The sequence below is a fragment of the Quercus robur genome, chromosome 3 (assembly GCF_932294415.1).
Source record: "Quercus robur chromosome 3, dhQueRobu3.1, whole genome shotgun sequence".
Taxonomy (NCBI): Eukaryota; Viridiplantae; Streptophyta; class Magnoliopsida; order Fagales; family Fagaceae; genus Quercus; species Quercus robur.
Window position 1 is genome coordinate 30,050,867 of NC_065536.1, and position 16,043 is coordinate 30,066,909.

At 33.1% G+C, this 16,043-nt stretch overlaps 1 long non-coding RNA gene across 3 annotated transcripts; it reads right to left on the reverse strand.

Annotated features, from left to right (window-relative positions):
* Window positions 1–10,029: 10,029 nt before the first annotated feature.
* LOC126717747 (uncharacterized) lies at window positions 10,030–12,335 on the reverse strand. 3 transcript variants are annotated; one of them, XR_007652735.1, is made up of 5 exons: window positions 12,092–12,335; window positions 11,931–11,983; window positions 11,755–11,822; window positions 10,604–10,701; window positions 10,030–10,442 (listed from the first exon to the last, which is right to left on the reverse strand). It is a non-coding gene; the product is annotated as an uncharacterized LOC126717747 (long non-coding RNA). The 3 variants fall into 3 exon arrangements; XR_007652736.1 differs by having other exon boundaries at window positions 10,030–10,701; XR_007652734.1 differs by lacking the exon at window positions 10,604–10,701 and having other exon boundaries at window positions 12,092–12,334.
* Between the last annotated feature and the right edge of the window lie 3,708 nt (window positions 12,336–16,043).

The following is a 16,043-nucleotide window of genomic DNA, read 5'->3' on the forward strand; positions in this document are numbered from 1 at the left end:
ACTTACACTTTCTCAAAAGAACCATTGCACGGTGATATTATAGATTGCCCTCCCAGAGCCAATGTATGGTGGTATTCAAGTTAGCCTTCCAATGCCATTCATCTTCTTGTGTTGCTTGTACTCTTTTTAGCTTTGGTGTCCCTAAAGCTCCGTGAGAAAAAATCTTCATCTTAGGGCATTGCCTCACAATTACTTCTTCTAATGAAGGGAGTTCAAAGGAATAACTTTCGAAGCAAAAGCTTGCAAGTTTTGGCAAAGAATCAAGTTTAAGTACGTTAACTGGGTGAAAGTAATCACCTCATTCGCTTCACCTCCATCCCCTACTACAATTTTTGTTATCCTTTCACATTCACTTACACTCATTTTCTTGAGTTGTAACAGACTTTTGGCTGTTGAGAATGTAATTAAATTAATCAATCCATGACATTTCAATATTTCCAAATTTGTTAAATTTTGGAAAGATATCGAAGATGACACTAAAATTTTCAATTTGCCACATTGTGAAACTTTCAAATTTTCCAGATTATGCAAAATTAGGCTTGGTTGAGTGTCTTCTTTCCATAAACATGTTAGCAATGGTTGGTTTAACAGCTCTAATTCTCTTAGTTGTGGGAGTATCCTATCATGTTTTTCCTCATCAAAAAGTTCTTCATATGGAAATATTTCTTCCTGAGAACTACCCGTCAAAACAAGTTTCTCTATGTTGTGTAATCTTTTAAGAAAACCAGACCAATTGGGAATAGCTAGATAGCCAATCACCGAAAGGGCTTTCAGTTTGTAAAAGCAAACTTCTTCCAAAAAATGGGCGAGTTCTATCTCCTTCATGTTGTGATTTCAACCCAATCTCAAATTCTCCAAGTTGGGAAATGCACCCTATAAAAATTCAAATCAATACAGAAAAAAAAATAGGATTCATTAATGAAATGGAAGTCTCTACAATTAATGATAGGAACATGGTATCATCTTATTACTAGAACATATATAGATGAAATATTTATTAAAAAAAAAAATCAAAGAAAGTAAAGATGAAAGAACAATATCTTTAATTAATACTATGGAATAATATAAAATGTCATACAAAAAATGATGCAGCATATGCTCAGTGAATCGAATGCAAGGTGGTGTAAGAGTCATTTATAAGAAAAGCATTTTCCAAAAAACTCATTTACCTGTTTTGTTGATCAATTTTTTCAAGTTGTACAATTTGACACCAATATTTCTAAACACATGGACCAAAAAAAAAAAAAAAAAAAAGCGAAGGGATATATATTTGAATGCAAGTATAAAGATTTATGAGCATTATTGTCTCCATATTTGTGAGAGATGATTACCACTCCAAACATGGTTATAATTTTTCATAAACCTACATATTTAAAAAGAGTAGTTAAATTAGCCCCTTACCTCTTGAACCAAGAAATGGAGTTGTTGAATGGAGGGCTCAACTAGGCTCTGTTCAACTGTTTCTTGGCTCGAAGCAAAATTTTCAATTTGATCACATCCAGTCATATTCAATTGTTTCAACAATGGCCATTCTGAAATATGCACCCCCCCAGCAAAACCACTTAAGTTTTGGCATTTTACGAAGTAGCAGGACAATTACTTTAGGGAAAACAAATCTTGCTGCAGCTTCTGCAACATCTTCACGTGAAACAATTTCCTCCACTCCGCAATCTTCTATCTGAAGATCCTCCAACTGCATGAGACATCTAGCCACAGATGCTGGGAACAAACTTTTTAAACTTTCACATTCCAAAACACTTATTTTTCGTAGATTTTGAAAGCTGAAAATTCCTTGGGGGTCCTTATTCCAGAAATGCTTCATCTTCGGTAGACGTTGCAATTTCAATATTTTCAACGGAATAGCTGTCACAGCATGTGTTTCTCTAACACCATGCCTTTGAAGTTCAAACACTTCTTGTAGTTAACAACAATTTGATACGTAAATTCCCTCTAGGCTTTGGAATCTTGTCAGTATATTAGATTTAAAGATATCCACAAGATTTTCACAATCTTTGACAAATAGAGATTGAAGCTTGAAAAAGGAATCTTTAGCTAATTTATCGTGCTATATGATTTTCAAGTTCTCCATGTTCAATATTATCAATGTTTCCAAACTAGGAAATCCAACCTGCAAGTCCATCATGTGTGTGTAAATGACATACCTAATCACAATAACTCGCACAATAGAAAATAAGATAATAAAAATAGGCCACATGGCTGTCAAGGTGGAAGCCCATTGGAATGAAATTTTCCTTTTTGTTAGTAATGGTCAACATTTTCCATCCATTACTTAACTGTAGAGACTATTTTGACATAATACCAAAAGATTAAGGACTGAACTGACACATTTGAAATGTTAAAGACTCAACTGACATAACACTATTTGTGCTATAAGCTTTTATTACAATAAGATTTTATTAAAACAAGATGGCTATACAAAAACAAGCTTTTTATCATATAAATATACATAAATTAATCAAATTATTAAAAAAAATAAATGTAATTAAATGCATATTAAATTTCAAATTTGGGACTAGTGTTTTTTAGAGGGACTAGCTATAATTTATGTTATATCATCAGTCTCTTACCTTTTCAACCAAGAAAAGTGGTGGTTGAATGGATGTCTCTAGTTGACCCTGTTCATTTGGTTCTTGAATTCTATTGTTCTTTGAAGCAAATATCTGAATTTCATTAGATCCAGATACTTCCAAGGTTTTCAATAATGGCCATTCTGAAGTATGCACCCCTCGGTAAAACCACTTGAGTTTTTGCAATATTCGAAGCTTCAAGAGAGTCAATTTAGGGAACACAAATCTCACATCTTCTTTTGCACTTTCTTCCTATTCAATAACTTCCTCAATCCCACATTTGCATATTCGAAGATTGACCAATTGCTGGAGTGATCTGGCCACTGAGGTTGGAAACAAATTCTTCAATCTCTCACACTCCACAACTTCTATTTCTTGTAGGTTTTGTAAGAAGAAAGTTCCCTGGGGGTCCCTATTCCATACACACTTCAAGTTCGGTAGACGACGCATAAGTAATTTTTTCAACTGAGTGAGTGCACGTGTTATAACTTCTTGCCCTTGTAGTTCAAACATTTCTTCTAGCGAACCACAATCATCTACTACAAGGGACTCCAAGCTTTGGAATCTTGACAGGCTATTAACTTGGAAGATTTTCATAAGATTTTCACAGAATTGAACCTTCATGGACTGAAGCTTCGTAAAAGAGCCAGGGGTGAATTTGTCATGCCATATAATTTTCAGGTTTGACATATGAGAAATTGTCAATGAATCCAAATTGGGGAATGCAACCTGCAAGATCCATACCGTGAGTTCTTTTTTTTTTGATAAAAAGATGAACTATTCATTCAAATGAGAGAGATACATCAGTGAAAGCCAACAATACAGCTGAGAGAAAACAAACAAACTATGCACCCCCTAACCCCATGAACCCAAGAGCCCATCTAAATTCTTGTGCTTGCATATTACAATTTTGGGGCTTCTTTCCTTGGGCTCTAGCAACCCTTTCTAAAGGGGTATTGGTGGGCTCATAACAGGGAGAGGGAGCATTTATGGGTAAATGGCAGGGAGATTTTTGGGCCTCAGAGGGAAACAAAAATAAGCCCAAAACCGCAGCTTTGACTTCTGCACGGAGGACCCTTGGGAAACACGAGAGAGCACGTCTGGAGAGGGCGTTGGGCAGGGGCGGACCAGACAGCACACCTGACTTGCTGCCTTGCCGCCGGTTCATGTTGTTGGAGCATGTGCGATTTGACAAAGCAACTGAGTGCCTCGCTCGCTCCGTACCCCTACTCGCTAGACTCACCAGACACCGTACACCGGCGCCATCATCCTTTCCTTCCTCCGCCAGTCCACTTCTGCAAGCAACTCCATGTTTCACAAAAACCCTCACACAACCACAATATTCTCTGATCCAATCCCCAAAAAGCCAAAGACGGCCGGACTTACCTTGGAACCCCAAACGATTCTTCTCACCAAGACCCACAAAAACACAGATAAAGCAAAAGAAGGGAAGCCATTTCAAATGAACACCAGATCTGAACATAAGTTGGAGGACCTTTATTCCCCTATCTACAGATTTTAGATCTGAACCTATTCTCCAGAAAAATGGACTTACCTTGATGAGAAACGGACAAACCATAGATTTGAAACCCAGGTCCGGTCGCAAGGTTGAAGCCGCAACTTCATCTTCCTTATCTGTACGTTGAAAATGCTGAAAGCCCCCAGTGATTGCAAGATTCATGATGCTAAGGAGTTTTAACCAGATTTTGTGGGCTACAAAGACTCAAAGAAGGAACCCGTATAGACAGAGGGATAGAAACTTGTACCAAACCAAGAGAAAAAACTCCTACAGAGGGAGAGAGAAAACTTTCTCTCTCCTACAAGCTGTAGGAGAGAGAAAAGCTCTTAATTCGTACATACCGTGAGTTCTTGATATAGGAAACAATCACAAACGTAATGCAAGACAAGATATAAACTAAATAAAGATGCCAATAAATTCTATGTTTAGATAAAAAACGTATTTATGATTTTTCAAACAAATGTTTGTGAATATGGTCCCAACATGTCAAACGAATTCTATCTAGTTGAAAAGAAAATTAAAGAGTAATGAAAAATTGTCATGAATCCTATAAGCAAAACTCTCAATAAAGGAAGTATCTACAAAATATGAGGTGAATTTATGCCTGGAAATTAGATGAAAGGCGGAGTCATTTATAAGAAAACCATTTTATGCAGACATGTTATGCACTAAGCAGCACTTATGAATTTAATTTTATGTTTACTAAGATTGCCAAAATTTTAAATTTTATAATGATCCATATAAGCTTAATTATGAGATTTTGTTGATATTTGTAAATTTGATAATCTTTTGGATGGACAAATAATGTCAATAAGTTATCAATTACAAGTTTTTTGTTTTTGATTTTGGTTTTTTTTTTTTAATTAGCCTAGTTAATCATTGTTGAGCAAAATCCAAAGCATCTTAAAATACGTATGTTTTGATTAGGTAGATACTTACGAATGTATCTAGATAAACAATGTATTCAATAAGAAATGTGTTTTGTGAAATCACCGCTATAGGTTAGCTATGATGGCGATTTTGAGAAACGCCGCTACAGCCCCTGACCTATAGCTGTGCTTTCATTATGAAAGCGCCGCAATAAGTCCATCCTGAAAAAAACTATGTAAGAGATTAGATGATAATATAGTGGTTATTTGTGATTAAAGACAACACTAAAATAGATGGTACAAGTTGGAACTTGATCAAATGGCAGGAAAACGTCTACCTTTCGCTTTTCTTTCCAACTATCATGGTTGGAAAAACTTAATCTCCATTATATTCAACCGTTAGTAAATTTGCTCATAAGAAAAGTAAATAGAAATCTTAAACTAGAAGAGAAAATTATATATATATATATATATAGAGAGAGAGAGAGAGAGAGAGAGAGAGAGAGAGAACAAAATTCTATTAGTTGGCAAAGAAAGCAATATGAATAATTTATTTTAGTAAAAAAAAAAATCATTGCCCTTTTTATAGTTTTGTAAAGGGCAAGATATAGAAGATTTAAAAAAAAAATTAATAGTTTAATACACCTATAATGAAATATTCTTATATAAAAAAAAAAAAGGTTTGTTGTACATGACTAATTCTAATATATGATTTTGCGAATAGTTCAATATTACAAAACAATTAGTAAGTATTCTCGTGCATTGCATTGATTTGTGACTTATATAAATTAAAAATTAAAGAAAAATGTCCGGAGTCTCATCAGCAATAATAAGTATGTATAAATAGAACAACTTTTGTAATTCATTTTTTAGGTTACAAGATTGCAAGGTGGAGTCATTTATGAGAACACATTTTTCACATAAATAATATACATTGAACAACTATTATGGATTAATTTTTGGAAAAAATTAATGACTACCCTAAGAGTATTGGTTTAGAAATAAGTTTAGAAACTTCATATTGGAAAAGAAAAAAGTAGCTGATTTTTTAATAGCTTCTTATATTTCTCATAAAAGTTGTATTAAATTTTTTTTTTTTAAATGATCCATTAACAAATGTCCCAAAGATATCCATTAATTAGACCCTTCTTTTTTTTAGGTTGTCTCATATGACATTACGTTTCTAGGCACGTAGACAAAAAACCATAATACATGGATTTTTTAGAAGAGAAGTATTAATTACACACACTTCATTTCACACTGTTAGTCTTTTACACACACATAAAAAAGCAACTAAAATTATGACCTGAAGTCACAATTTTCGACTTTACATGTTTGTAACAACATGTGTAATAGCTTTTGTCCTGTATTGAAAGCGTATTGGTTCATGAGCTTGACTAAAAAATCTCAAATTTGGAACAAGTTCTCCAAGAGAGATTAGCTATAATATATCATATCATCAACACGAGTTAAATTAAGGAATGCAATCTACAGGGTCCATCCCACGTGTTGATAATGATGACATAGGTAATTGTCATTAACGTAATGCAACACAAATATAAACAAATAAAGATGCTAAAGAATTATATGTTTAGATCACAAATTGTATTTATGGTTTTGCGAGCAAAGGTTTGTGAATATGTTCCTAACATATTATGGCAATATATCACGATGAAAAATTGTTAGGGTCATATCTTCTATGTATTGGCATTTTTTTTTTTAATTATAAAATGCACTTGTAATTAGGTAGATCTAAGATAGGTTTAAGGTATCAAGAAATGTGTTGATCAAACATCACAAGTGGTATTATTAAAGACATGAAGATTGAACCAAGAAACAAGAAACAAGAAACAAGAAACAAGTAAAAAAAAAGATGAAACAGTGAAGCTCGACACAAGCTTGACACTATTATCTGTCAAGACTTAATGAGTAATTTTCAACACTAAGCTTGACACCTCTCGATCTATCAAGCTTCGCAGATCCAGAATTTCTATATCAGAATTTTGGCCCATGATGACTTGGATTGCAAGGGTTTCGTTCACTAAACCTCTAAATCATATAAAAGCTTTATTTTAAAGTCGTCAAACACACAAAGACTCAATTTAGAGAACTTATACATTTTGTGAGAAGCTATTGTGTTCTTGTGCACCTTAAGGCTTTGTAACCCAGTGCTTCTAGATTTTCAACGTGCTTTGAAGTGAAGAACTTTGCATCCAACAACAATTAATTGGTTGTTGAGAAGTCAGACACGTACTGGGATTCATGAAAAGTAAGAAGTCTCTACAAGATTAAGTCCAATTGGGGATTGGAGTAAAAGTTCAACTGTAGATTGGTATTTTGGGATAGTCCAGGGTAGTGGTAAGATTTCTTATACTTGTAATCACTTGATTTTTTATTAGTGGATTCTTAGGAGTGGTGACCTGAAATTCACCCGGTGGTATTTTTGCCTTGCGAGAGGTTTTCCCCATTCAATAACAAATCATCGTGTCAATTTAATTTCCGCTCCACTTTAGTTTTTTTGGTGATTTGTGTGCCTTTATGATTTGCATATAATTTGACATAATTAATCAACTTGGGTAATTGAATTAATTAACTGAGGTCAATCTAAAAACCAACTAAAACAAAAAACAAAAACAAAAAAAAAGACCTTAACATAGATTAAATATTTAAGAACAATGTAATGAATCCTATAAACAATAATAAGTATGTTAGATCCATATTTTTAGGTTGGCAATCATAAATAATTTTGAAAGTTAGAATTTAGATTGTCTCTTAAGTTGGCCTTCAGGTTAGTTATTGAACCAAAAAAAATTAAGGTTCAAATAGTAGAACACTGAAGAAATAGAAAAATTGAATTGTTACTATACAGGAATTTGACACTGGCTCGATGATGTAGGGTATAATCTCCAAATTAATTTTTGTAATTTGTTATTTTCGGAAATTTTATGTAATCATCATATTTTTAGGATTAGGGTTATTATTTCCTTAATTTTCAATGACTTTAATATTGTTTAGTCAAATTAAAGTTTTGGAAGTTTTCCTAGTCATCCTAAGGTTTTTTCTTTTTAGTATTTATATGTTATGTAGCCTCGAGAGGCAGTCATACTATAATTCAGATTAATAAAATTCAAAGTTTTTTCTATTGTTTCTCTTAAGGATTCTAGACCTATCACATCGTGGATTCAAGGAACCTCACATGAATTCGAGGTACGCTACTAGATGCTAATAATTTAGTTTATGTTCCATTGAAAAGAGCATCATGTGTGCTTTTTTCAAGCTTTTGCATCCTGCATCACTTGACCTATCAAAAGTCTCTTAAGTTGACTTGTCAAATTGCATATTTGGACCAATCAAGAATCATGCATATTAGATCTATAGTAGTTTCAGTCAAAATTTTGATCTTTGAGACTTGCATCCCAAGTCCACTATATAAGCAATCCCTAGACCATGCTTTCCAAAATTATGGAAGAGCTATGTATTGTACATAGATCTGAAATTTTCTAAGCTCTCTTGAAGTATCAAATGGAGACCTAAGTTCATAGGTACAAAAGATCCAATGATCAAAAGTGAAGTTACTTCATCCAATTTACAATCAAGTTACTGGTACAAATATTTGAGAGGTTTTCTCTGAGTTCATGTCCAACAAATCCATAATAGAAGAGTTTGTGGATCTCGGTGCTAAGTGTGGTCACGTTAGTAAGTACTACATGAGGTAGCATTAGATTTAGGGTCAAATTCTTTGTATAAACTTCTATTCTATTCTAATTGAATTGTTACCTTGAGAATTGACTATTAAATCCCTCTAGGTCTTTACTGTGAAATAGTTTATTTCAGGTTTTCCAAGGTCATCAATTTGGTTTTCTAATTGTGATCCATATTTGAGTGATGTTAGTCAATTCAAATCTAAAGTATAATCAATCTAATTAATTACTTGACTATGTTTCCATTTGGGAATAGCTTAATTAGCTTTTTATTGAAAACGTTTTGCTAAAAGTGTGTTAAAGTATACTTGAACTTTGAAAAAGTAAGAAAGAGTAAAAAGTTATGGATAGTGCTAAAGTAAAAAGCTGCACATAAAAGTTGAAAAAGTGCTAAAGTGTACCTGAACTTTTAAAAAGATGCATATAAAAGCTAAAAAACAAAAAGTTGTCTCATGCCAAACCCATCCTAAGAATAGATTAGGTTAAACTCAATATTTTCTAAAAGTTTAAACTTTTGAGATAATCGGTAATTTAACTAAAGGTATTTGCTGTTGTGTGTTTGCATATTATATAATATTAAGATATTGCTACATTGGGGTACAATGGTAATTTCCAGGTTGTAAAGAGTGTAGTAAATCACTACCTATATGCCTGTATGAACATGCTAATTTTTTTTTAAAATTTTTTTTATAAACAGGAAAAAAGATTTCGTCATATTTGTAGATTCAGTCAAGTTGTGTCCAAATCTATCAATGCCATAACATATTCATAAAATAACATATTCATAAAATGAAAATGGTAGGATGGATGAGTAAAAATAAGTGGAAAGATAAGATTTGATTCATTTTCAAACTTAGAAAAAGCAAAGGACACAATTTCCTCTCTTTTTTGACTGACCCACTATTTTTCTTTTTTCTTTTCCATTCTCTTTTTTTATTTTTTTTTCTTTTCTCACCTAAGATTCTTCTTTTCACACAAGCCTTCTTCTTCTTTTTTATTTATGTACATAGTAAAGAACACTATTTTGGTCCTGGTTGTAATTTTTGCCCGCTTGTGTTTCCAAGTGGCAGACAAGAAATTAATCGTTCATTTGGATTGGCTACTTAACTAGGTTAGTCTGAACTTTACTTGACCTGGGTTTTATATCCAAATCTATCAATGTGTTAAATTAAGGACCTTTTATAGAAGTTAAACTATGAAGACTAACACAAAGAGGCATGGCTGATGGCTTGGATCCAAATCCTCTCTGGTTAAATGTTAATAAGAGATGAATCTATAGCAAATAGTTAGAAGAAGTGAAGTATATTTCCGCACTTTGACAAAATAACAATCATATTTTTACAAATACTATATAAGAAGGAAGGTACATATCATATTTTGTGTATCTCGTTAATATGTCAAAGGTTATATATATTAACCTTGCTTAAAGGTACAGTCATTTATAAACATCTTAACGCCTCTCTAATCTGAGTCTCCCAATCATATGATATCCAATTAACATCTTTCCCCCCTCAGTTTTTGCCAACAAATGCCACTCCTCATCACTTGCCTCCATCTTCCTCTTCCAACTAGCATGAGCAGTAGTTGGCAATCCTTACAGTTAGTGAAACTAAGCCTCTTAACACTAACCTCCCTTGTATTCTCAGTAAGCAACTTCCTTATCAAGCATATCTTCTATCTTTGTGCCATATCCTGAAATAAGCGCAAATTTCTTTCTTTGTGGAGCATAGTTAGGTCCCTTTTTAATGAGTAGCCGTTCCATTCACTAGAGCATAAGTAGTTCAAATATATAAGCTAAGTACATGCAAACAATTTAAGTAATGGTTTTAAAAGACAAATAACACCGAGCTGAAAGGTTTAAGATATTTACCAAAGACATGAAATGGACCCTAATAAACCATAAGACATTCAAGAAAATTCACTCACTTTGAGAGCCTAGTGATTTCAGTGATTATTCAAGTAGGCAGATAGATACACTCCCTTGATTTCTATCCAGAACATTGAATCAGCTTTTATGATTATTGCTGCAACCCATCCATTTATAGCACAATATCAAAAACCAGATTCTAAGCTTTATATGGTTGTTCAATTTAATAGTTTTAAATTAGCCACATTTTCGTTCTGTAGCAAACTAACGGCAGTGTTTAAATGTAATGCTAAATAAATTATCAAGGTTTGATAAAAAGAAAGAATGGTACTTGGAATATTCCTGTGTTTAAATGCAGTATTCAAAAAGGTAATTTAAACAAATTTTCCAGGTTAGAGAACGAAAATTAATTTAATGAATAGAAATTTTTTTGCTTTTAAAACATCAAACAATGAAATACTTAATTTAACTTTCCCATACCTAGTAGTAGCAAAGAATATTAATCATTATATACTAATGATTAACTACAAACCCAAAGGATGTCTATGCCAGAAATTAGTTATGTCAAATGTAAATTTCTTCTTCAAAAGTATAACAAAACCATAGAATAAGAATTTCACCAAGATACAATAACAAATCCGAAAGGACAATAGTTGAATTATTAATAAAAACTCATAGACATGATTCTAAAAAAAGAAAAGAAAAAAAAAACAGAGAGACAAACATAACAATATTGGTAGAATTCGAGTAAATGCATACATACACATCTTTAAGGTGCCAAAATATAAACTAATATTATTTTTATCTCATTATTGCTAGCAATGATTAAACTCAGGTATAGTAGTTCTAAATTTAAGCTTTATATACTTATTTGTCACCTGCGCCACTTGAATTTATTGGCAACACAAATTGTAGAGGTTGTCAAACTAAAATTTTGATAGTGTTTGGGTCACCTCAAAATGGAAGGTCAGTTAAGGGCAATTCAGTGGTTAAAACTTAATTTTTCAGTCTAAATTCCATGTCTATGCACTGCATTTTCCCACAAAGAAATAACACAATATCGGCCAGCTTTAAAGCAACCAAGTTCAAAGGATATGTTTGAAAATTAAAACATGCAAGTCCAAGAGAAAGCACAAACAAATACCAAAAACACACAAGAAAGCCCATTCAGACATTTTTACAACAATTTCATCTGCACTAATTAATGTACCTGAAATTTCGACACAAAGAAGAAGTTGCTTTTTAACTTTCACCTTCTCCCCTCTTTCGTCCGAGTTCCTAATCATCAAGGCATATTGCCATTCATCAATCAAGTATAAAACAAGAACAACAAATCATAATGCAACCAATCAAAAAACTGAAACGAAAAGGGTTTGAAGTGCTTACAAGAGCTTTAAGCAGTTCCGACGAATCCCAAAAAGGATTGCATAAATTGTTATCTTTAGTTCAATGCATAAAACCATGCAATGTTTTAGTGAGATCTAGGGATAGAGTAGAGCAAACCAACAAAATATAAAGTTGAAGAAGAAGAAGATTCGTATGAGTACCTGGTGGAGGATGGGGAAATATGAATGAGTGTTGAGGAATTTAAAGCTACAGAAGAGTCCATATTTAGTTTTCTTTCATGAGATACAAAACAGTGGATAGAGGCAGAGACAAGAGCAACTATATGATATGTTGACGATTCAAGGCTTTACCTAGAAAGAAAAAACAGAGATTATGTATTCTAATATTACGCATTATTACAATTACAAATCATGTTTTAATAGTTTCAATCGTCACAACAAATTCAGCGATAACAGAACCGGTGCCATCAACGAAAAAATTATTTTAAAAAAATCTCCACCCAGTATAATTAATATGTTGAAATCGTTGCTATATGTGCAAACATTTATTTTGTTATTTGAACAATTTACCCATCATTGTTTACTAGTTAATGATTCAGTAACGATAGAGATGCCATTGACATTTGGTTTCCTTACCCCATGAAGGTATAAAACTCAACTAAACTTTAATTAAGGGCATTCCACTCTCCACGTACCAATAATGTACAAGCTTTTGTTGTTTTCTTGGGTTTTTCCGAGAGAGAACTTTTTGAATGGGTTGTTATTGATTTTTAATTTGTTTGATGGTTACTGTGTAGTAGGGTGTATTTATCAAAAGGATAATCTTAGGTTCATTTCCTGATGGAGAACAGTGAGCGTGAGAAGACAAGACTTACAACATTAACACTTACAAAAATGTCAAACATTTGAGAGTACTAGCGAGACTTATAAGGAAAAGTATGTTTTTAAACTATCAAAATAACCAGCTTATGATCCCTCTAATCTCAAATAAAAATTTCTTTATATCTTCAAATAAAGCTAATTTAAAAAAAAAAATTAGTGATTTTTCTTTTTTCTTTTTTTTTTCCTCAAATGAGCTTCTAGTAATGAATAAGTATACAAAAAAGATCAAGTTCTTTATAACTCAGCAATATTGACTTTTATTTTCTTTATGAAGAATGCCACAATTTTGAATTCACATTCTCCGCATATTATAACAATTAAATTATGAAAAAACTTGGTTCACAAAAAGAAAAAGAATATATATATATATATAGAGAGAGAGAGACAGAGAGAGAGTAAACAAAACAGTATAATTTAAATTTAATAGACTGGTCTCTTTCCCAAGAGAGATTTAGCTTCTAACCTTTTATTTATTTTTTTAATTTTATTTTTATTCGAACCTATCGTGGGACATAAATCCCAAACTAAAACATTTCTAGTTGTATACCTTTCGTGCAGTCTTCCAGAAAAACACCTACACTTAATTTGTTTTTTTTTTTTGTTTTTTCTAAATTTTATCTGTATCTTTATAATCCTTTTTTCCAATCTTCTTTATCTTGTTTCACTTTTTATTCATTGTTTTTTTTTTTTTTTTTTTTTGAGTCAATATTGTAGGACTAAACAATCCAGCCTAAAAACCACTATTCATCTCCCAAAAAAAAGAACACTATGCAACGAGGATGGTATTCGGACATAGTGGACGTGATTGGTCCAATATTGGGCTAAGAAACCCAGAAACAATATAGCGGTTGTGTTCAGAACTAGCTCAACGCAGCCCAACATACAGGGATGAAATTACTCTTAAGACCAAGTGGACCAAGGCCCCATAGACTAGTCCGTTACAACAAATATTAGCTGAATCAATTTCAAATGAGCTTGATGCGTAGGTCCATCAATAATCTTAAAATCAGGTCCACATAAAAAAGTAATGTGGACTCACTTGGGCAAACATGTTGTTAGGGGTTAAATTAGTACTGTCAAATTCCCTCACTGATTTGAAATTTCATTTCTCTTCAAAAAATAAATACCCATCATTAAGAAGTTGTAAGATTACCAAAATCAGATTCTATAGTTCCTTCTTCGCTTTTGAACTTCAAGAAGATTATTGTAATTTTATGACCAAATTTTATTTCGGATCAAGTTTTACAATAGAGTAAGTATCTGGATGAGTCAAAGCAAAGAATAGCAAAGTAGAAAAAATGTTGTTTTATGAAGCTCATATATTCCCAGCAAAATATTGAAAAAGGGTCACACTAAAGTTCATTTACTTTATCTATACCGTGACCCTCTCTATTTTTCATCAAATTTTACAAGTAAATGATTATCAATATTCCTTATAGCCTATTTTTATAACAGGATCAAGGATAGGATAAGTATAAGGCCCACACCAAGCATTTTATTGACTCTTCCTAAACAATGTAACCCTAAGGCTTAAATAAGAGCATTTACATTCCAAAATTCTATCCTATCCTATTTTACCATCCCAAAAAGCTACTTTATCAATTATACCATGCCAATACTCTCAACATCCCAACTTTTATTTTACGATACAACACATTAAAATAATATTTCTACACAATAAAATAATATATCTCAAAACCCAAAACCCAAAAACCTAGAGAGAGAGAGAGAGAGAGAGAAAGAGAGAGGAATTGATAAAGTAAGTGAATAAAATATTAGTTTTGTTTTTTTTTATAATTGAGCTACAGTGCAATTCTACCTTTAGAATTGCACTATAGCACTATTGCAAAATTTTTTGCAATAGTTGGTTTTTACAAGTCTGGATGTGTGAGGGGTTTTGGGCTTTTATGCTAAATTTTCCCTACATATGGCATATGTCATTCCCAATGTAAATGCTCTTAGAAGTAAGTAAAAATGCCAAGACGCCCCCTAAATTTAGGACTAGTGGCCAACACACTCCGTCCTCCATTCTCACTCATCAAAGACCCACCATCAACCTTATCCTCCATTCTCACTCATCAAAGACCCACTTACAGCCTCCACAACTAGAAAACTACCCTTCATTACTACCCAAAACAAAAACCCAAAGAAACAACTAGAAGTTCTCATCAAATACACAGAAGAATTCTCAAGAAGGAAACTCACCATCAACCACCTACAAGCAAACACCAAAACATGAAAATTTCCTTCCTCCTCACCAAAGAAATACCCAAAAATACAACCAAAAACACCAACCACTCTATCAAATCCCCTTCTACTCAAAAAACTCAAAGAAAGGATTGAAATTAAACCATCAGCAACAACCAAGTCAATGCAATACATCAAGCAACAACAAAGAGACTAGACCCACCCAATGGAGAGCACTAGGACCAACAAGGCAAAGATCAATAACATAGGATCCAAGTTTTGGAATAGCGGCAAGGCTTGGTCTAGTGATGGCACTTGAGATGGTGTCCTCTGCTAGAAATTCGATAGCACGTCACTAGAAGAAATAATTTAGGAGACTTATGGTTGTGATGAGGTTCAGCAATGGTAGTGACTGTAATCGCGTGGCCAATGTCCATATATTTTTGACAGAGATCCTTTTGCAGCTACACACATGCTATGGACCAAGACTAAAGACATTGACTAAGACTTGAGAAATCCTAGATTGCCAATGGGTGTTTGGGCTGTCGTTGTAATGACGTCGACTTGAATTTGTGGGAGGAAAAGGGTAGTTCCAATGAAGCAGCCTCTCTCTCCTCTATGTTTCTCCATTGGTTTAAATCAAGTTAGTGATTTAAATGGCAAACTTAAGGGATGGCTCGATTTGGCAAGTGTGTAAAGTTTAAGGAGTAAATTGGCTAAAATAAAAGTTCGGGTGTAATGGCCACTGGTCCAAAGTTTAGGAGGGTGTCTTGGTAGTTTTCCAGCCATCTAAACCCAGAGCTCCCTATCTTAGTTTCCCCATTCCTCCTTGCTTTAGAAACAATATTCAGCCTTCACATTGCTGTTTTGATTGGTACGTCCTAATCATTTACACATATCATATTAAACACATGACTTCAACGCCCATCCCTTGTTTCTAAGAGGCAAAGCAGAAGACATTTGGTACAAAGAACAATGGCATACTGATTTTGGATCTGAACAAAAAAATAATCTAGGAACACTGCCAGCCCAATGAAGTGAATAATCAAACACAATTTTTTCCTAAGTATAAAATGAGTTTGGT